The sequence below is a fragment of the Typopeltis vanoorti genome, chromosome 4 (genome assembly GCF_054136105.1).
Source record: "Typopeltis vanoorti isolate ZY-2024b chromosome 4, IOZ_Tvanoo_1.0, whole genome shotgun sequence".
Classification (NCBI taxonomy): domain Eukaryota; kingdom Metazoa; phylum Arthropoda; class Arachnida; order Uropygi; family Thelyphonidae; genus Typopeltis; species Typopeltis vanoorti.
Window position 1 is genome coordinate 126,986,713 of NC_143552.1, and position 24,015 is coordinate 127,010,727.

At 34.3% G+C, this 24,015-nt stretch overlaps 1 non-coding gene across 1 annotated transcript; it reads right to left on the reverse strand.

Moving 5' to 3' along the window:
- Window positions 1–2,841: 2,841 nt before the first annotated feature.
- Window positions 2,842–2,913, reverse strand: TRNAG-UCC (transfer RNA glycine (anticodon UCC)). The gene has a single exon. It is a non-coding gene; the product is annotated as a tRNA-Gly (tRNA).
- Window positions 2,914–24,015: the final 21,102 nt, after the last annotated feature.

The following is a 24,015-nucleotide window of genomic DNA, read 5'->3' on the forward strand; positions in this document are numbered from 1 at the left end:
TATATCCCCCCCCCTCAAAAAACAAAACACAGAGGAAGAACCTTGAGGCCAATAGGCCTAATACCGTGAAAGGAAGAAAAAGAGAAAGATTATTATTATTATTATTATTATTATTATTATTATTATTATTATGCCAATGTCTCTATGAAGTCAATATACTCATCGCTGGAGGTCCTATGCTACACATAATAGTACCTATCATATGTAAGGGCAAGAAAATTCAAGTTAGGTATCATTGCGAACCTGCCTTAAATTCTTTCAATGTCAGCGCTGCCTTCCCACTGGTGCTGGTTGACCTTCGCTCACCACCACCACCTTCTATTCAAACAATCTATTTCTCTTCCATTGATCATAAATCATTATAAAGCATCCAGAGATGACCTATTTCACTTCTCTCGTACATGTCTTTTCTTCTGTCTGCAACCTTTGTAAACCACAATCAGTCAACTTATCTTTATACGCGTCATTACACAGTATTGATACAATCTTGATTACTTGGTTCATCTGCCCTGTTTCCATATCGCGTGGATCTATGCATTAGTTCATTCTGCTTAATCAATGCCTTATACAGTGACACACTTTACACTCATGAGCCAAACTATTATGAACGCCCAGCCTGTTTTCGGCCAATCAGATTTGGCCTGAAACAGTCTACTGGAGACGGTATGGTGATTGTTCTCATGGACATCACTGGGTCTTCTCATTCCCAGTGAATACACCTTGACTGCTAATTCTTACCTGCCGTTTGTCCCGGACCAGGTATGATTTACATGGCGGCAATGTGGTCTGATGGACCTGGACTCTTCCAACAAGACAGTGTCCGGCGTCACAAAGTTTGCATTGTTCAAGCATGATTCGAAGAGCATATCCAAACATTCCGTGTTATACCGTGGCAGCCTAATTCTCCTGATTTGAATCCTAGCCAACATTTGTGGGGTTAGAACGTAACTTTTGCCGGTCGACGCTAGTGCCTCTCTCGGTCACTGACCTTCGGAACATTACCTCAGGACACCTTCCAGAGTCACTCACAACACTAGTATAAGAGGGTTATCTCGACCGAGTGAGGCTCAACTCTACTAAGTTTGTGGTCATAATGTTTTGGCTCATGAACGTCTATTCTTACTACTTTCACTCTCCTCGACATGACAGAAATCCTTTGGATAACCTTCGCGATTTTAGTAATGTGTTCCGCAAGAATTCAGCCATTTTATTGACTTTATTTAGCCAGTAGAATACTATTTTTTCCTATTTTGTCTGATTAAAAGCATAAAATATTACTCCTGGAAACACTAAACTGATAACCATGCTCGCATATATCCATGAAATTTTCTTCTTCTTCTTCTCCCTACTACGTATTAGGCCTGCTGGCCTGTTACAGAGCTAACTTGAGTTCTTCTAAGTTGTACCCGTCCCGAGGATAAGGTGACTAGCCCTATGCCTCCCGGTATCCTATAGCTGAGAGATACAGCCATAGGATATCTCGTGTGTTTACGGGGCCTGTTTGCCTGCTTGCGGAAGGGAAAACCCCAGCTGTCCACGCACAAGACCGGCTAACTCGACTATGTCTGGGAAAGATCCTTAAGCTTCTCACGTCGGCGACGGGAATAGAACCCAGAACACTCCTTTCCCATTTCCATTATTTCGAAGAAAAGGCTATTTCTTCTGCTTCGTTGAAACCAAATATTTCTTAATCACCTGAATGCCATACATCCTAACATCAAATTTACCTCAGAGTTAGCAGTTGACAGTTCCCTTTCTTGTTTTAGATATTAAATTAACCAGGACAACTGAAAACATTGAATTCGCAATCTTTAGAAAACCTACGCATACCGACAGGTACCTACATGCGGACTCTCACCATTATCCCCCACAGAAATTTGGCATCATCTCTACTCTTGCTCATCGGGCCAGATCTTTGTTATTAGACGAACAAAAGCTTAAAAATGAACTAAAACACCTCCAAAGTATCTTCAAACAAAATGGATACTCTGGGAAAAGTAAAAACAGAATTCATTTTCACCGTTACCATCAACCACCTCATGAGAATAAGTCTAATTTCAAAGCCTGCTTCTCCTTACCTTATCTCTCTTTTGGGGAGTTGGCAAAAATCTTAAAGAAATACAACATCAAGACGTTTTTCACAGCTCTACCCAAACTCCGGTCAATTTTAAACCATCCGAAAGAGAAACATCACAATCTTCAGTTTCCTGGTGTCTACAGAATAGTGTGTGATTTCAGTAAACTGTATTATGGTCAGACAAAAATCAATCCTTCTCCGCTTAGAGGAACATGAGAGAGATATATCTTACAGCATAATTCTGGCTAGTGCCGTCCAGCTATATACTGTTTTCAAACACCAATGATGAAGATTTCCAACATCAAATACACTGGGATTTAACAAGAAATGTTCACAGATGTTATGACGAACTAGAGAGACGTATTTCGGAATCGAAAGAAATAGTTCTAGACGCCCCCCACATGAATAGCAACCAGACTGCCATCCAATATTGGCGCACACGTACGCACGTCAGTGACGTTTCAACTAGAACTGAGTTTCCAATTTAAACTTTATTTACAGTTAATTGTTATGTTCCTTTATTATTATTATTTGACACCTCCAGGGAGTCCTAAGCCTCATTGAGGGAGGGCACCTACTCTACAACTCTCCGTCTCCACCACCGACCTCATCTACAACAACGCCATCTACTGTCCACCATAACCACTATTATTTTCACAGACAACCACAAACATCCATGCCCACGGCGGGATTCGAAGCCGCAGCCTTTTAGCTGGAGAACGGATACGCTAACCACTCGGCCAACCAGGCCGTCAAAAAAATCCTGCGATGGCCGGGAATCGAACCCGGGTCAACTGCTTGGAAGGCAGCTATGCTAACCACTATACCACCGTCGCTCTTTAAATGCCAGCCTGGTTATATTAGAAATGCAATGCTTTTATGGTCTTTCTGTGTTTATATATTTTTATGATGTTACACCTGACGTGGTCGGCGTTCCGACGAAACTAGTCGTGTGAATTATTAAAGTTTTGTTTTTAAAATCCTCGATGTTCAGTCATTAAATATTTAACAATATGATAACAAACCGAGTAAAACAGCTTTAAATGCCGGCCTGATTGGCCGAATGATTAGCGGATCCGCTCTCCAGCAAAGAGGCTGCGGGTTCGAATCCCGCGTAGGCATCAACGTTTGTGATTGTCTTCCCTTCATACATTCATTCACCCAAGTATAGATACACTCTCCCAATATGGACTGGGGTTACCATGGGAGTAGTAGACCCAAAACCTCCCTTAATGGGAGAGGCCTTTACCTTGCAGTAGGTAGCATCATCATCATCATATATATATATATATATATACACACCTCTGGCCACTTTGTTAGGAACTCCTCCCCATTAAGGTTAAAATAGAGAAGTGTTCCGAACAAAGTGGCCACTCAGTCTATATATGCACATTAATACCCTACCTTACGATACTTCGCTTAACGACGATCAACTCCCATGACGCTTTTCAATTATGACCAATTCCTATTTATACGACGGCACATTCGCTCATATGACATTTTTAGCCACATGGAGCTACCATGAATCAACCGATGCGTAGTTTTGGTGAACGACGCCATTGCTTGATACATCCCCTGTTTTGGTGTTGCTAAGAATCATAAAAATTGTTTATAACTATTATTTTATTTTATTGCTGCTAATAATGGCAGATAAAATTCCAAGTAAGGGTGTTGTTGCTCCAGTGAAAAGACACGTAAAACTATTGCATTAGATAATGAGATTAAATTTATTTAGTGACAATGGGGTATCGAATACTGAGAGAGGCCTTCGATGAGACTTACCTCCTCCCGACTGTTGTTACAATTGTTAAAAACGAAATTATAAAAGTGCTAACCAGTTTATACTACAGGTGTGACAATTTTATTGCCGAAATAGAAAAACGTTTTCTTTAGCCAAGCTGTTCAGAATAACTTTTTCATTTGCGAAAATTATTCTAAAATTTTCGTTTGTATATCTGATATAAATAAACGTTCTATTTACGTCATTAATCCATAAGAAAAAAAATAAAGCGGTAATTCGCTATATGATAATGGTCTGAAATCTACAATGTTGTATGAACGGGGTATTTCTATATATATATAAACTTGTTCTTTCATATTACAATGGCAATGACATTTGTTAACGACACTGAATCCATTACAGCACAAATATTTGCAATTTAATTTTCTGTTTACACGATATTTTCCATCGACCCTTATTCTTACTGGCTGACATTTTTTCTACCTTCTCGACCAATGTTTCTTCAACAGACTTCGGGTATCGCAGCGAGATTATGATATTCAATTCGATCCATGTGGTTGTTTACTACTTTGAAAGGAACTGCATAATGCTACCAAGTTTCATGTCGATATTCTCGCTCAACTAAGCGCGCTTATATTGATCAGCGTCAAACTACACGTGCATTCATAGGAACTACAAGTTGCTACGAAACCAAATGCGTCGTTTCTCGTCCCCAGGGACTTTTTTTTTTTTTTATCCCCTTTGCATGTAGCATTTTATGAATAGCCAGTGCATGAAATATAGAGAACTTTCAATTTTCAAGTAAATCCGTTTACGAAGCTTCATTATTAGAATCCAGATGATTACATTTGTAAGTAATTATCTGAATTTCTAAGTAAACTCACTAGTGTCATAAAAGAGAACGAGCGAGCAGGGCCATTTAAACACAGTTCTTTAGGTTTTTTTTTTTTTGGAACGAAGTATGGAAATCTGAGGGAGTTTTTTGGGGATGGGGTGACAGCTCCTCCCTAAAAATTATTACTGATTGGACAAAAATAGATTCTTCTGAACCTAGTGTTTCGTTTTCTACTGTCGTCACTAGAGTGAATAGCTACTCGATCTCTATCCCCAAAATTACTAAAAAAAGTAAATCATGAAATTAGCTGCCTGTTTTTAATAGTAGAATCCAGCATATCATCATACATTTAGTAAAAAAAAAAATTGGGGGGACGGATTTTAGACATTTTTCTATCTTTTTCTCACTTGTAATAGCACTGAATATACAGTATCTATAACGGTATAACTTACAGAGAAGTCAAAACAGTTTTTAGTGTGGAAATGTTTACATTTTTTAGGTAGGTACGCCTTTCTTCAATAAGTATTAAAAATTAGTAAAATAGAAGCAGAATCTAACTTTTCTTTAGCTTATGATTTCAAAATTGTAGTAGTAGTATAGATGAGGATATCTGCAATTTTGAAGTTCTGTAAACAACACGAAATTCAGCTGGGAAATTTAAAGGCAAAACTTCGTGTTTCGCGATACAGTAAAAAAGTTGTGTATTTTCGATATAATAAAAAAGTTTTTGTGTTCTCGATATAATGCATAGGGTTGACCTTAAGACGAATTTGGAAAATTTCGGAAGAATTTGCTAATTCCTGATAGCTAATTATCTTAAATTACCTATCAGGAATCATTGTCGTCTGAGCAATTCAGGTATAGGCTTTTTATGTCCTGTTCCTGCTCTGAAGTTGAAGTTAATCTTTCCACCTTGATCTTGGACGTCCGCGGTCTTCTCGTCCTGCTGTAGGTTTATATTTATATGCTAATTTGGGGATCCTGTTGTTATTCATCCTTTCTGTGTGGTGTAGCCACTTTTGCTAATATTCTTCTATTTCTTGTATGATGTTTTTTGTATCTAATCGTTCTCTTATTTCTGTGTTTTTCTTTTTATCTGACCTAGTGAGTCCCAGGAGAGGTCTTTGAAACTTCATCTGTGCTGCTTCCAGTCTTTGTTTGTTTCTTTGTTTCAGAATCCAAGTTTCACTTCCAAATTTGAGAGATCGTTTAGTGGTCATATTATGTAATCTTAATTGAGTTTCTTTAGTCATTTGTTTTCCAAAATTTATTTTAATTATGTCATTCATCTACTCTATAATATAAAATGATAAGCTTTTTTTGTAATGTTTTTGTGTCACATTTTTTGTCAAGTTATTTGGAACGTTTTGAAACTCAGGGGCTACCCTGGGTGTCGAGTCTTCAAAATTTGAGTCATCAGAATTCAAGGAGAACCGGCGTACCAGTCCGGAACTCGGTGGGGGGTGGGGATGGGGGGAACCGTCGGCGTCAGGAGGGGGCTCCCCCTAGTTCTATTATAAATTTGTAGCCCTGCTTCCAATTGTGAATCAGTATTGTATTGCGAGATTATATTTCCAAAGTATTTGAATTCTATAACTTGTTCTATTATTTTATTGTTAAGTATAATTTTGACTTTCTGAATGGTATTTCCACACATTACCATAGCTTTTGTTTTTGTTTCATTTAAAATTTCATTTAAAATTTTTTTGCTATTTCATTTAGATGGTTAGTTGCAATTTGGAGTTTATCTTCTGAATTTGAAATTAGTACTTGATCATCTGCATAAAGTACTGTATTTCGCTGTATATTATTTGTTACTTTTAACTCCATCTTTGACGGTTGTTTTCCATTCTTTTAAGAATCTGTTTATATAAATGTTGAATAGGAATGGAGATAAGCCACAACCTTGTCTTATTCCTTTGTAGTTATAGGTTCTGGTAATGTTCCATCTGCAAATTTTTGTTTCTCTGTATGGACTTTTTATTGCATTAATTAATTGAGGAGGTATTTTATCATCTTGTAATATTTTCCAGAGTAGATTTCTGTTCAAGTTATCATACTCCTTTTCGTAGTCAATAAATAGAAGGAAAGTGGGCAGGTTAAATTCTTTTCCTTTTTTCTATGATCTGTTGCATTGTGAAAGGGGCATCTGTGCATCCTCTTCCTCTTCTAAAACCACACTGTTCTCTTCTAAACAATTTTTTATATATTTAATTAGTCTGTTCTTTAAAATGTTTGCATATAGTTTAGATGCGGTTGTTAAGAGAGTAATGCCTCTGTAATTTCCACATTTGTCCTTGGGACCTTTTTTGTGAATATTTATTACTGCTCCAGTTTCCCATTCTTTTGGAATCTTTTGAGATTTCCAGATATTATTGAAGAATTTAAGTAGGTTTTCTTTTAAGCTATTGTCTTCATATTTAAAGAGCTCAACGCATATTCCATCCAGGTCTGGGCTTTTTTTCTATTTCTTTAGTTTTTAAATTCTTTTTCTAATTCTTCCATTGCTATTTCTTCTGTACTTTCCTGTGTATTGATATCTTCAATTCTGTGAGTTTTGTCATTGTTTTGTATTTCTTGTTTTTCGTTCCACAACGTTTTATAGTGTTTCTATTCAATCCGCTTTGGAAATTAGATTATTTCTTAATTAGTCATTTTCCGCTGTTTGTAGTTGCCTGAAAATTTTAAAATCTATTCTTCATGGTCCAGTGATGTCCTGTTCTAATGATTTAACATATTTACTCCAATCTTCTCTGCGTATACTTCTGAAAAGCTTTCTGACTTCAACCCGTAATTTCTTATATTGTATATGTATATAGCCAGCAGTGTTTTTATTTTGCACATAGATTTTAAAAGCCTGTTTTTTTCCTTTCGATTAATTCCTTTAAGTCATCATTTCAAGCTCTGAGCCATTTTTTGTTTTTCCTTGATTTGTATCCTGAACTTTCTTCTGCTGCTTTTAGTACTGTTTCCTTTATATTTTTTCAGTCAGTTTCAATAGTGTTTGTAGTTGCTTTTATTTTATCTCTTATTCTGCTTTTATATAAGTTTCTGATACTCTCCAGTTCTAGGAGGTGAATTTTAAACTGTTTATTAGATGTTGGTTCATTATCTTTTATTTTCTTTTGAAGTATGTGGTTCTTTTTATGACTTTAAATCTGCTTTCGACTAACATGTGATCACTATCAATTTCGCTTCCTCTAAAACCCCTTGTATCCTTCATATTATTATTTAGTTTGTTATTAATAATAATGTAATCTGTTATTGATTTAGTTCCTCTTGCTTCCCATGTGTACTTGGTATATTTTTATGCCTGAAGAAAGTATTGCTGATTTTTAGACTGTTAAATATGCAGAAGTCTCTTAATAAAATTCCATTGTTATTGATTACTGATTCTCCTTTTGATCCAATGCATCCGGTTATTGGGTTATTTCCCGCTCTAGCGTTGAAATCTCGCCATCAACATTGTTGCTCCATTTTTATTTGTTTCATGAATACATTCCTGAAGTTTTCCATTCTTCTGTCTCTTCCTCTTTTCCATCTACTGGCGCATAAATTCCGAAAATATTGAATGTTTGATTCATAATTTTCATTCTAACTTTGATTATTCTGTCTCTGATACCCAAGTATAATCCGAAATTTTGTTTTTTTCCTTTTTTATTAATCCAAATTGCAACCACAGATGAAGCCCATTTGTCTTCTGGAACTCCGGAGAAGATCATGACATAATCTTCCAGAATTTGAGATCCCTTCTTTTTCTTTTTTGTCTCAGTTATTGCTGCTATATCAATGTTTCTATTTTTGTTCTCTGTTTAGCTCATAAATTTTGTGTGTAATTCCATGGAGATTCCAAGTAGCTATTTTTAATTTCTCAAAGAGAAGTCCTGTCCATTAGCCGGATCAATTCTGATAAAATCCTCCCTAATTTTTTTCTTCAGAGCTTTGCGAGTAATTGTCAATTTCTCCTGGATAGGCTACCGACCTTTCGCAAGATGAGTTCGGTGGTGCGGCTGCCATATTAAGGCCTCCAAACCTGCCTTTTGGGAGGGAAATCAGACTCCCACTGCGTGATGGAAAGAACATAGTATAATAGGAAAGATTCACCCCAGCCCTCAACTACTCTAATAGGATTGGGGGGAGGAGGCGAAAGATGGACAACAAGAAGGAAAGAAAGAAGCGTAGGGACCGGTCTACAGACAATATGCAGATGTATATCACATGAAGTAAGGCACGGTCCAGCATCAGGTGCCTCGGATTTGCAGCTCCCGTACTCACTAAAGTGAGCCCTTGAGGTTTTTTGAATATTTGGTAAAGATATTTTGAAAGAATATTTTATAATAATAAAATAGTTATTAGATGTTCATTATGACAAGTATGAAGTCCTGTCTCTATGTTGCCATGACGACATAAGTTCTACTTGAGCACAATAATCAGTGCATGTTTCCACTATCGTCCGATAAGATATCGTCAGTAAATGCTGTTCTTTTAAGTAAATAAATGAAGTCAAAAAGATCAAACGAAGCACTGAAGAGTTGCGTTTTAGTGCCATGTCAATGCAGATAAGCGATACCACATACTAGTGCACTGAGTACCTTGAAGGATTTAGTATACATATACTGTTTTTTTTTTTTCTTTTTTTGAGTTTTAAATTGTGACAGATATGGGAAGACTGAATCTTCGTGATACTCTTTAACAGAGAGACCTCCTGTGACTCTGTAGAGATGTCGAATAATAATAATAAATTCTATTCCTAAATCAAGACATATTAAAATTTAATATGTATTTGCAATATCGTCTCGCCTTATATAGTAGAACGTCGATTATCCGAACCGTCAATTATCCGAAACCACAGCGTCCCCCAAAATCTATTATGCTGATTATTGAATTGTACTCTTATTTGTGTGCAATTGCTTGTGTTTATTTATTTCCATTTATGTTAAAAAGGTGTGATTAATAGTTAAAAACATAAATTAGGTAGGTTCAAAATAAATATAATATACATTGTTTATTCAAAACGTTTTTGTTATTCTTTACAAATCATTTCCTAAATCAATTATTTTTTATAATACTTCATATTTCAAAATTTAATTGTAGGCCTAATTACACTTTGTTTCGTATAAACGGAGTATTCTCATGTATGTTTGTTATTCCGAGCTATTTGATTAACCGAACCAATCTTGGTTCCGATTAGTTCGGATAATCGACGTTCTACTGTATTTATCAATCGCTCCGTCTCTAAAACCAGTTTGAATAAAGATTTTCATTGTCACTCTTGCGGCTCTTGTTAAAACAGCTACTATGTCTTCTATCTCTTATATTATTACTAACTAGATCTCTTCTATTTGCCCTACGTTTAGAAAAACCATATTTCTCGATATTCTTGTGTGACTTCACTGTATGCTCTCAAATTAGTTTTTTTTTTTTTTTTTTCTCCCGGGATGAAAAGCACAAGTTATCCAGACAAAGAACACCCTGTCACCATCGTATCACACCAACGAATTCATCGTTGGTATAAAAACTTTTTTTTTTTTTTTGTAAAGAGATGTCTTCATCTAGTCAGCGACGAGAATCGAACCCAAATGTTTTCTAAACAAAGTGCGTGTGTGGCATCATCATCATCCCTCCGAGGGCGCTACGAAAGCATTCTTAAACTATGGAATTGATCGAATTTTAGAGAAGAATTTATATTCTCACCAATTAAAACACCGTCATGTTATTCATATTACTTGATTCATGTTTAAATATGAAAGGTTTATTTATTTATTTGTTTATTTAATTTTTAAATAGATCTAACTCATTTTTAGATGAGGTAGGTGAAATTGTGGAAATTGGTTGAATAATGAGAAACGTAACGGAGTCCGCGATATAATGTATATATACTGTATATATCATTTGATTAAGTAATTATATATATATATATAATGAAATTTTTTTATTTTAATTGCGTCTATATCATATTAAACTTATTTATTCAACCCGACTAAGTATATTCATGTCTAATAAAGGTCATGCTTCGCCAATGATGACGGTGAACTTCCCCCCGCCCCCGGAAAGGAACAACGCACCGAAATCAAAGCGAGTATTTTAATATTAAAATATTCCATAATGTAATAATAGAAGTGACTGTCAAAGCACGGCAAAGTTAAGCTGTATCACGATAACACAAAGTAGAGAATACGTTTTGAAAAGAAGCATCATTAATCATAAAGGTAGTATACGCTGTGTGACATCATATACACTGTAATAATTGTTATTCAGTTGTTTGAAGTGTAGTGATTTATGAAGCGCATGCGTATTGGCTGAAGTGTAATGTACAAGCAAGGTGTTGAGGTGCATATCTTATTTCTAGTTCAGGATAACTTTAAAGGATCATTGATTTCTCAATTCCAGATCGATTGTGGTAGTCAGACATCTTTGAAAAGCGCCTTATTTATTTATTTATTTATTTATTTTTTACAGCATATCATGATTTCACTTTTTTGTTGTCACCACAATGGTGTTATTTTACTTTATTTTATTATGGTGATCGCAGTTTTGTGAACAGTGCCATATTTAAAATGAAATTTACATCTCTAATATATAATTTGTCTGTTCAGTAAGTTTAACTCTATATTATTAATTATACATTATTTTTGTTCGGAACTATTAAATTTTGAAATGTATAGGACTTATTTGCAATTTTAACTAATTAATTACTTAATTTAATTAATTAAATACGTAAATCATTATTTTACGCCAAAAAGAGAAAGAATAATGTCCAGTTTTCTAAATCCAGTATTCAGCAAAACGTACTTTATAGAAATAAACAAAAATATAAATAATTACAAGAAAATCGTGCGTACGTGCGTGCGTGCGTGCGTGTGTTCGTGAAATGGGAAAGTATCATTACACGCTCAGTCGAAACCGAGATACTGTATTATAAAATAATTCTCATTTTCCCTTTTTTAGTTATTTTATTTATAGTATCTTCACTTTTGTTGTTTAAATTCTTTTCCATAGATTATTTTTTGAAAGTAAGTATGAAAGCAAGAAGATCTCTCTAGATATTAAAGGGATAAAAAAAAAGACTCTAAGTTGATCAGAAGTATGGAAAGATTATTCATTCATTTCATTTCGAATTTCTTACTAAATAAATAAGAGATTTATACTCTCATTCACATCTTTTCCTTTTGAAATGAACATGGATGACAGGTAGCATTTATGATATTATTATTATGATAATCATATGTGTGTATGCACATACTTGCATGAACAAAACGTGTGAAAAGGCCTCACTGTTGCGAGAGGAAAAACCAGAGTATCTGAAGAAATACAACTTCATATTCTGTCAGAAATATTTCTACCGTTGTATGAGATTTGAAATATGATATTTATGATGTACAGAATATATTATATTCAACTGCATAATACTTGAACATGATATAATATTTTTAACAACATACTTCATTCTACAATGATGTTAGTTCTTATAAAGTTTTTTCAGCTGTCATCAAATGACTTTTGAGAAATCTAGTTCAATCATATACAATGCCAGGACAGTACAAAAATAGATACAGCTGCGTAGCAGGATACAGTCATATGTCAATACTTTAAGTATGGTTAGCAGCGACCTCTCCCTCCCCACCCACAATATAAGATGTGTTATCGATCCTATCATCTTTATTGTATCCAAAATCTGTTCTCCTCATATTAAAATGAAACTTGCGGTATCAAAGGTAACCTAATGATCTTCGACTGAAAAGGTCATGAGGCATATCTAAATAAAAAAACCAGTTCAAAAACTGTAGCAGTAGTTCAAATCGTTCTCCAAGAAGGTAAAAATTCGATTTTCGTTTTAAGTAGACTGCACGGATTTCCTTTAAAAGAATGGCATGTATGCCAAAGAGTTGTTACGTTTCCTTCTATTCTTGGCCTATTGTCAAACTCATTAGTGAACGACATGAAAAGAATAAAACCATAAATTCTGTATACCTTGTACAGAATTTGAATAAGATATATATATATATATATATATATATATATATATATATATATATATTTTTTTTTTAATTAATTAATTTATTTTTATTTTTTATTAATTGACCTAGCACACCCGGTGTAGACTAACTAATTAAAAAGAAATGTAATTTGAAATATGTTTTTATTCGGTAGGGAAACTATGTCAAAAGGGGAGGAGTAGACCTTAAAAAAAATCAAAACATAAGAAGTTTGGAAACAGTTGGCACAGAAAGACAAAAATGTAGCACGAAGATATATATATATAACATTAAGAAAGTAGGGCAAAATCAGAATAAATGAAAAAAAAAAAAACAATACAAGATACAAATCCTGTCCTTTTTGGGGTGGATGACATTCGCCCTATATAATGATTCATTAGGGTGCTAATAGACGAAAATGAATAAAAATAAAATAATTAATTTAAAAAATACGGTTTACTTCTTAGCTGCTCTCATTCATTGTCAAGACTCAAGGTTGTGTAGAGCATCTACTATAACTAAAAAAATAAATTCTGTTAAATTACAACGAGTGGTTTGTGTTTGCGACCACGTTGAAGTCAAGATTCCAGAGTCTGAAACTCTAACTTAAAGAGACACAGGAACTCATGTCCTGATTTAAGCAAGTTTTAGAATATTAACCATTTTCAAGAATTCGTTGCATTTGTTGGATCAGAGAATTCTTTTCAAGGTCCATGATAATCTTCTAACTGAAGCATTTATCCTTTATTTATTTATTTTATAGTTACGTATGACAACTGTATGAAATAAGTTGCGCGCATGCTAGACGATTATATTAACTTGCAAAGCTTCAAATGGTATTATGTTGCAATGTTTAGAAGTACCATTTTATGTCATTGTCGTATGGATACCGCTCACGAGCACAATACAGCACGCGAAATTAAAAAAAAAAAAAAAGAAAGGAAAACATGAAGTAATCTGGTAACTGAAGAAAATGCATACATCAATCTCAACAGTCATATCAGAAAATTTAAAGAAATCGAAGACATGATCCGATGTACAACTTAGTGCAACAAACCATGGTTTTATTCTTAAGGAGTTGTGGTCTTTCTTCATAAAATATCTTAATTTCACAGTTTGAGTTACGATGGATGATACGTTATTGTTTTTTAACGTTATATTTAGTTAATATTTTAAAATAATATGATAAGTTTTAAATCTATTTTTATTTGTAATAGCATCCACACCTTGTATCAACACTTTTTAATATATTCTCGAAGAAACATATCAAAATGGATAAGAAACTAGTTGAATAAATAAATTTCCTTTGTTTGTAATCACCGTTAATTAACTATAGGAATCAACGTAGTCTGTTTATGTAAAATTATGTATGACTGGTTATGTACGAGTACAAATTTTTCTGAGAGCGCCTCCGTACAACACTTGTAAGAACGATGGGGGCACTGTTTCACTGTTGAAAAGACTTGAGTTCCAATTCCATTCAAGACGGGCAGGGCCTTTATAAAGGCTTTTTAAACTAAAGGTGAATTAGTGAGTTTTATACTGGCTATTGGTCCTCGAGTTCACGCAACATAAAGGTATAGACCTAAAAGTATAAAGGTATACTAGCAGACGGCATAGTTGGTGCATTGGTACTGTTCAAGCGGCATTAAAATGACGAAAGCTAGCATAAGCACTGGTAAACTTATGAGACTGAGACAATGTGATTGTCTTTAGATTATGCATGAATTTCATCGTCTTAGTGAGCCCATCGCCCTGCTTATAGCGACTTGAAGCAGCTTGAAACAGTTCCATGTTTGAAGACCTTTCTCTTACCGTATTTCGGCTTAATCAAGTTTAGGTTTAGCTTCAAATATCATGTTATCTATCCCAACTTTATAAAAATATACAACTAGGTATGTCTTTTTAAATTACTTTTTTAATATAAATTTAAAATTTGATATTAATCATTTAACTTGTGTACAATGTGTAAATAGAAGTTGAAATTTTTGTTTGCTTTCGCTAGGATGACAATATGAATGCAAACAAAGAATACAGTTTTTTGTCCAATATAAAATACTTTCCATCCACGCGAATAAATAAATACTTAAGGGAAAAAAATTCCAAAATATGGAATAATGAAATGTTGAGTTTTAATATTAAAATATTCAAGAATTATATGCGCAATCCAATAACAAAAAAAGCTTTCTTTTTTTGAACTTTCTCGACTTGAGACTAAAATATGCGATTAAGAAGAAAACATATTCGCCTTTTAATATTTTAATTTTTTATTATTTTTCTAAATTTATTTTTTTCGAAAGTTAATATATATGTGAGTGTGTGTAAAAAATAAATATCATTATGGGCTCCATGCTAGTCGCCAAGTATAGAAACTTTTTTTCCTAGGCTTATTTTTTTTTAAGCTGATTCCCAAGTTAGTGTATCTTTTACGTAGATAGATAGAGTTATTTACTTTACAGATGCCCTCCGCCCTTAGTGGACGATCTTCACACACACACGCGCACACACGCACACACATAATATAATATCATGATATCTTGCATTATAGAGAATGTCAACCAATTTATTAGCACTGTCATCGGCAATTGGTATTAATTTCAAAATTACAGTCCTTGGACATGATTTTCAGTTTGTGATGCTGTGCACATTGCATAATATAGAAGCTTTCTTCACATCATTCTATACACGTTTCTTTACGGAAGAATTCCACAAAGCTTGGACATTATCGTGTCCTTAAATGATAAATGTTCTCTTGTTTTGTGACATCTAATTCAACTGCACAGGTGGATGGTGTACCCCCTCGCCGATCACAGGGCTTTGCGTTTAAAACTACTATAGGTGTGGATGTTTGTGAATGTTTTTTGAGTGGTTAAAGGTTTTGTTGCCCGATATGAGACCACCACTCTGCTTATTGGAGATCTGAATTAGCTAAAAAAAGTTCCATCCCTGATTTCTAGACCGAGAAATCAGATTACCTAACCTAAACCAATTCATTAATCGTGCTAAAATGTGTGATAGTTTTACAAACAAACCTTTGGTTTCACATAAAAGATATATTAAAAATATCCAGATGAAATATGAACACTAAGTGGAAGTGTTCCGCTGTCTACCACTATTTATGAGAAACTCTGCTAAACATACTTCGATTACACGGAATTCGATTTGGAAAATATCATTGGGAATCACTGACAGGAGCAACATTATTCCTATCACAATCCATTAATATGCACTATACCGTATTGGAAAACTTGAAACACAACATCAGGTCACTCTTCAAGACATGACAGTGACTGGTCAGAATTTATAAGCATCTTTTAGTTTGTTTTAATATTGCGATGTACATGCATGATACACGAACGAGCTGCATTGTGGATCAAGACCAAAGATGATAATTCTGAGAACTTAGTGTAAATATGAATTATAAATCCTTGTCTAGTATGTGTCCGCTGATTCTGTTATGGAAGCGACAGTTTCCCTACAACTCGTAAATTCCGGTTTTTCACCCTATAAAAGAGTCAAACTGGCCAGAATACACACAATAATCTTAATCATAGCCTTAGTTGCTTCAACAGTAATTGTGAACACTAATTTTCTACGATTTTAAATGCTAAAATACCATTTTATCATTGAAAATCAATGCCAAATTATATCCCAATACATTATAATATTTGCATGCAGTCATCCAAAAAAATTTCCATTTAGACCGAAGGGATACTACTGCATGACAACGTCCACTCACATATACTACTAATCTGGCGCATCATCGATTCTGGGAGGGTGGGGAAGGGGGGGTTCTCCTTTCTTGTTTGCTTCTAGTGATGTCTATTTGGTTGATCCAATGACCTGCCAGAAGTTGACAAGCGACAACGAGGTTAAATCAGTCGTCTGCTGATAGCATCGGAAGTCCGTCCTTCGGCTTTTGTTTCGAGTGTTCTATCATAGATGTAAATAAAAACTCATCGAACGATGGGATATTTCTAAATGTTTTAACGTTGGTGGTTGTATTGAGAAATAGTTTATGGATTCACTTTTTTCATTTGTATATTCATCAGGCCAAATAAAAAATTATGGAAATGATCATAACAAAGGTGCATTAGCATTCTTGTATAGTGAAACCATTTTATCCATACCGTTTTCTAGCAGATACTCGTATATACTATAGGCATAATTTTTTTTAGTAATTTTTTCATTAAAATGTCCTTTTAAAATTTCACGATCTTAAATTCCATCAAGTCAAACAGGAAGAATTATTATTCCTCCCTGGATTGATTGAATATAGTCAAATATAATTATAACAAAAAAAGTTTTTATTCACTATTAGTCATGAATCTGACTGAAAATTACTCTATTTATCTGCTGTATATTTTAATTCAAAATTCACACACACACACACTCACAGAGTTTAAAAGTCTTTAATGGCATCTTCATTGATTGTAATGTTATGAACATACGTTCATAACATTATGAACATAACGAATATACAAATGAAGGATGAATCATTTATTTCTTTATAATTGCCTACAAATAAGCAGTTATATAATTATTTTGCAAAAAATACAGTTGAAACAGATCACAAATGACATTTCAATGGTGAATATTTCCTCCTTTTTCGTGAGAACTGTTATGATTCCTGAGACATTTTTGTTTAATTTCTGTTTCAGTTATTATTTGCGATTACCGGCAGAAGCAACTAAGGCTAGAGGCCAGAGTATTAGGTCTATTAAGTACTTGTGTTCTTTTGGCCAGTTTTTCTGTTTGAGGGATGAAAACTCGAGTTTCTTGAGGAAAAAAAGAAAAAACCTTCCTCCTCCTCCGTACTAAAGATACTTCCTTCATAGACGCTGTTTCAGTGGTTGAGTTGCGTGTGTGTGTGTGTGTGTGTGTGTGTGTGTGTGAGAGAGAGAGAGAGAGAGAGAGAGAGAGAGAGAGAATGTGTGGCACGCGCGCATACAAGGAAGAGAGAAAGATAAAGAGTGCTCCCCCGCCTTTCATCCTACATTTTAACGACAGTTTTCTAGCTTCCATAACTTTTCCGGATTGCCGATGAATTCTTTAATAATTAGAAGGGATAAGATAATGTTTCTTTCGACAAAAAAATCGAAGGAGCATCCTCTAATTCGAGATCTGCAACATCAAAATCAGTTGATTTTAATATAATTATGTAACTCATTGTGGTTCTGAAGCGAATGCAGTTTTGTAGAATACGTAACCATCCATAAGTAACCATCAATAACCATTTTAAAAGTTATCATCATTAATAATTCTAGGTGGAGTATGTAAAATACTCCGTGCGTTAAGCGGAAAGGTTAATTGCAATCGATAACATCATCACACCTGCAAGCTGTATTATGGAAATTAATGATCGAAATATTTTCCTTTAGAAATAATGCAAAGATAAACACTGATATTATTTTGCCTCGGAATAAAAATAATTGGTGATTTCATACATTATTAAGCAAATATCACGTTGGGCATGCAAATAAAGAGTCATACATCAGAAAATGCACGTCATAAAAAAAGAAAAATTGATTTGTAGGGATTTTCCCGGCAATTAAAGTCCAGATTCATCATTATTTTTGTAAATTCTCCATTATGCTTAGGTGCCCGTACAACGACAACAACAACAATAATAATAATAATAATAATTCACAATCTCTTTGAGAATATTTAAAAAATATTTATTTACTTCTAAGAAATAAAAAAGACTTCATTAGTTGTTTACTTAGTTCGAGTTTCGAAGCAAGAAAAATTGTAAATAGAAAAGCATTTTAAACGGAAATGATTTATTTCTTATTTCTTTAAGAGAAACACTTGAGACCGGAGTGGCGAAATAAGGTACGTGGTGTACAGTTTTCCTGTGCAGTAGTGATTGTGTGTGTGCGTGTGTGTGTGTGTGTGTGTGTGTGTGTTGGGGCGGGGGATTAGAACTTATCATCAATACTTTTCCATTCAGATATATCTCTTAAACTCGATGACGTTCTTTAATTATTCAATCTGAGTCAGATTCGTCCTCCCATTTGAAAGTCTTTTTGTAAAACGGTTGAAACACGGCTTTTACGTGCAGAATCTGCTTGGCAATTCACATGAAGATTGAAACTAATACATCTTTCCACGCATGCGCGGCTTGCAGAGAGTTTTGAAATGCTCCTCTTATTGAATTAACTTATACATTTAGGTTAATTCTCATTTCCGTCACTGTGAGATAAATTCATAACATTTTACAACTGAACAACTGATTTTATCATGGCTGTCATTATACGACCTTCTCAAGACCATAAATCTTGAATAAAATACCCTCGTTTTGTGTGTGTGTGTGTGTGTGTCCTACATCACAAATCATATTCAGTAAATCATTTCCATTCTCCTACAAGTGACGCTACTTTTAAGTGATCATCTGTCTGGAACAGCTTTCATTAAATGATTCGGTCAATTGCTACACACATGAAGTTCTGTTTGTCCGTACAAACCCTCTCAGATAATTGCAATCTCATTCCTGATAGACTGTTTGAACTACAGTTACGTCTCTAAGACACAAGCAATGTTAGTTATTTTTCCACTGATTAAACACCGGAGATATCCCACCTTTTGAGAAGCGTGATGTTTTCAAATTTCTGGCTACAGCCAGACGGGCACTCACAATAAGCCCTTTATCGAACTCCAAAAGCTCTTTTGTTTTTCCCATTGTAGTCAACATCAATGACGATTGCTGACCAGTAGCATTCTTGAATAGTTGTCCAGAACACGTGCTGATGCCAAGTATTTTGCATATACGCTGCGTAAGTGACCTTTACGTATATTTGAATAAAGGTTTGTAATTTAGTGGGGTATGTATAAACTGCTACATAACATTACTCGTTCTCTTACCGGTATGATTCCTGAACTGTGAGCTCTTCTTTGAGTGGGATACCCACATAAGAAATAGTAATATATGCATTTTTAAACTTAAAAACCCTATCAATAGATTCATGAATGCAATAAATCGTTATTAATTGTGTATAAAGATACATACACAAAAAAGCTGTCATTGTGTGTGTATATATATATATATATATATATATATATATATATATATATATATATATATATATATATATATATATATATATATATATATGACAGCTGGGCTAGAAATTGTTATCATTCAAGAATGGGTTAGTAGAGCGCTAATCTCAGGTGGTATGATCAGTTAAACAGAATGTTTAACGCTGCCATAGGTGGTAACAATCCTGCCTCCGGGGAATGAGGGCCATTTTATTTCTGCCGGATTCATCTTGGAAGGTTAGACCATAAATTCACCACGCTCGCCAAGTGCAGGTTGGTGAATGGCAATATTTTCAAATGGGATCGCCAGTCCCAAAAACCCACTGGTTCACGGCTCTTTATTCAATATATTCAGAGCTACCCTGATATCCAACGGATGGTAGTCAGGGTTTCTGACCATCCGCCACCTAGGGTACGCGCTCGGTAGCCCGTGAGAACCCCGATATATATATTCAGAAATATTAATGACTTAAACACCGAGATAATTAAGAATAGAAGTTTAATACGGACAAAACTAGTTTCGTTTGTAAGCCAACTTCGTCAGGTGTCAAAGTACAAAGATATATACACAAAAAAGCTGTCATTGTATATATGACAGCTGGGCTAGAAATTGTTAGCATTCAAGAATGTGTTAGTAGAGCTAATCTCAGGTGGTATGATCAGTTAAACAGAATGGGAGAGGAAAGATTAGCTAAAGGATAGCAGGAAAAAGACCTAAAGGAAGACCAAAATGCAGGTGGATTGATACAGTAAAAAAGTGCCTTAAAAGACAAAAATATAAGATCTGATAATATTGGAATGTTGATAAATAACATGGCTAATCTGGAGGAAAAAATGTTGTTAGGAAGTTAGTAATAATGTAACTTTTCGTGTAGTACTATTATAATCCTGAACATCCCCCCCCTCCCCACAGCGAGTATCTGTCACGAATTTGATTATCATGACGATGATAATATATACTGTTTGTTTGTTTGTTTGCTTGCTTGTTTGTTTATTCGGATTTATCCCCCACTTTCGTGACCATCCTGATTCTATTTTAATCCTCACCAAGCCCAGAGTATATATTTATTGTAGAAAGTTTTTTACCTTGGGTATAATATATGTTAAAGATACCAAGTTATTTTAAATATAAACCTGTTTTTTTACTCCATTTCCCAAGTAAGTAAACAGACAAGTCAGTCAAGTTTGCGCCTGTCAGTGTTGCAAATCTAGCTGACCCTGCACGTAGTGCAAGTCCAAGGCAACTCGTGGTAAAGGTAGAATAAATTCTGATCATTATTCTTAATATTTACCCTTAATGCAAAGCACATCTCCAGGAGGAGATGTATGGTGCTATGTATTAAAGGCAAGGGGCCACTACCCAGACCGGTTTCAACCTTTATTGAGGTCTCATCAGTGGGAGCCAGGCTAAGAAATACTAAGTTTTAACTAATACAGAGCTTATAAATATTTTACCAACACAGAAATTTTTATTTAATAAGGTCAAAGCACCTTATGGTAACTTGTGTTGGTAAAATATTTATAAGCCCTGTATTACTTAAAACTTAGTATTTCTTAGCCTGGCTCCCACTGATGAGACCTCAATAAAGGTCGAAACCGGTCTGGGTATTGGCCCCTTACCACTACATAGTATCATACATCTACTCCAGGAGATGTGCTTTGCATTAAGGGTAAATATTAAGAATAGTGATTAGAGCTTATTCTACGTTTACCACGAGTTGCCTTGGACTTGCACTACGTGCAGGATCAGCTAGACTTGCAACACTTGCAGGAGCAAACTTGACTGACTTGTCTGTTTGCTTACTTGGGAAATGGAGTAAAAAAAACAGGTTTATATTTAAAATAACTTGGTATCTTTAACATGTGTGTGTGTGTGTGTGTGTGTGTGTGTGTGTGTGTGTGTGTGTGTGTATATATATGTAGAAGGTTTTTTTTATCTTGCGTATAATATACGTTAAAGATACCAAGCTATTTTATATGTATATAAATATAAACTTGGTTGGTTTTAATCCATTTTCCAAGTAAGCAAACAAACAAAACTTGTCTGTTTGTTTACTTGGAAAATGGATTAAAACCAACTTTATATTTATATGCATATAAAATAGCTTGGTATCTTAAAAAAAAAAAAATATATATATATATATATACTTTATAAAAGAGTACAAAGTACTCTTTTATAAAGCTTAAAAACCGAACCAACTGATCCATCAAGTCACGCAAGCATCTCAACATTGTATGATATTTTCAATGTCACCCGTTAGTAGAAGAAAGACACCCAAGAACTGACAGTTTCTCAATAACAAAAGTATTTGTTAAAATTGTCGGTAGATGGAGTTAGTTATGCCTAGCTTTTTCCTGCTTATTCTCTTTTTTTCTGTTGTCACCAAACAGAGATAGTTACTGCCAGAGCTTTGCAATTATAATTATGATAGTTTTTTTTTATTTACTTATTATTGCAATATTAGATTGTAAAGTCAAATATACAAGATCGTTAATACCTATGGGATAGGTTAATTTAGAAAGGATTTAATATATCTTAAAATTCTTTTATATTTATTGCCTTAAAATTCTTAAATCTCTACTTAAATACTTGGAGGTCTCAACTGGGATGAACATTGAAAAAAAAAAAAAGAAAAAAAGAAAAGCACTAAAACTCCCAGTTCAGTAAATAGAATAAAAAAACTTTTTGATTCCACCGACCTTCTTTTTGATCATCAGGTACACTCATACTTACATTTATGACTGATCACATAGTTTATTTATTTATTTTATTTTTTCAGATTACGCCAAAACAACTGGAATCATGAGAGCATAAGTAGTTCAGCAGGTACCGATAATGCACTTTGGCAGGAAAGACCTGGGTTTGAATCTCGTTTAGCACCCGAACGGTCTTATACGGAGAATCCCGAGTTTTTCCGCTAGTTTTTCATCCTCCTGCAAAACTCGGCCAGATAATACAAGCAATTTACATAATACATAGCCGTAGCTGCTTCGGCTATAATTCCAAATAATAAATAAGGCAAATCAGTTATGTCTGTAAACTGCGTGTGCTCTCAAAGCCAGTTGATTTATTTTGCAAAAGAACAAACCACACGTTTCCAGAGGAATTAACAGCCGCATCTCATATGACCGACTAACTCACATTCAGCTGAAAACTTCTGAATGTTCCTTGTACACGGGACGCAATAATCCTCATAACTTGCGGATCCAAGGTGAATTGGGCACTCCCATAATAATAATTTTTTTTTTTTCAATCAAGCAAACTTTATTATTTATATATAATATTTATAATGCATTACATGAACGCAATTGTGCGTAACAGATACTTGCACGCATATAATATGTTTTATATAATAATAATAATAATAATAATTGTTTATACAAAGTATATTATTATAATATTTATAATGATGATTATTCCATTTTCTTGCATTTTTGTACTCTCTCTCTCTCTCTCTCTCTCTCTCTCTCTCTCTCTCTATATATATATATATATATATATACATGAAAATAGATATAATTTCTCGTTATAATATTTTTTAATAATAATAATTTTTTTTTTTCGATTATCATCATACAGAGTATTTACGTATGTACAATTAAGACATATTGCATTTTCTGCTCTGTACAAAATTCTGTACGCAGTTTAAAGTACCTTATTTCTTTTTCATATTTTTTCATTGAATATAAATACACATACTTTTTTATATCAGTATCATCATTTATTATTATACACCGTACTGGTATATACATTGCAATAATTTGCAGTCTATGATTATGAGGATTAGATGAATGAGGCAGGCTAATCCCACCTATTTCGAAGCTAGGGTTAGCTTTTATGAAGAGATTGGGATTGGTCTTCGCTATTTATGTTGTTTGGTACTGTTTATGGACGGAATGTAGGCGTTGGATGCTGGTGATTTGTCATGTGTATATAAGTGTTAATGCTATATTATATGTGTTGTTATATTGTAGATTCCATAATTCGTGATTTATATACCAATTAAATTTATTGGTATGTTGTTGAATGGTCCCCGCGGTTAGCCTAGTGGTTTTGCGCTTCGCAACCATATGCCTGGGGAAGGATTCGATTCTCCTCGACGACGTGAGGAACTTAAGGATCTTCCTCAGCCATAGCCAAGTTAGCCGGTCTTGGGTGTGGACAGTAGGGTTTTTTCTCCAGTTTATCCTGGGGTTTTTCATCCCGCAAAGCAGGCAAACCGGCCTTGAGAACTCAACACTACAGGACATAGGATATTCCGGGGCATAAGGCTTGTTCACCTTATCCTGTGAACGATTTGAGGTCCGATGATTAATAAACTCTCGACACCGCAAGGTAAAAGAG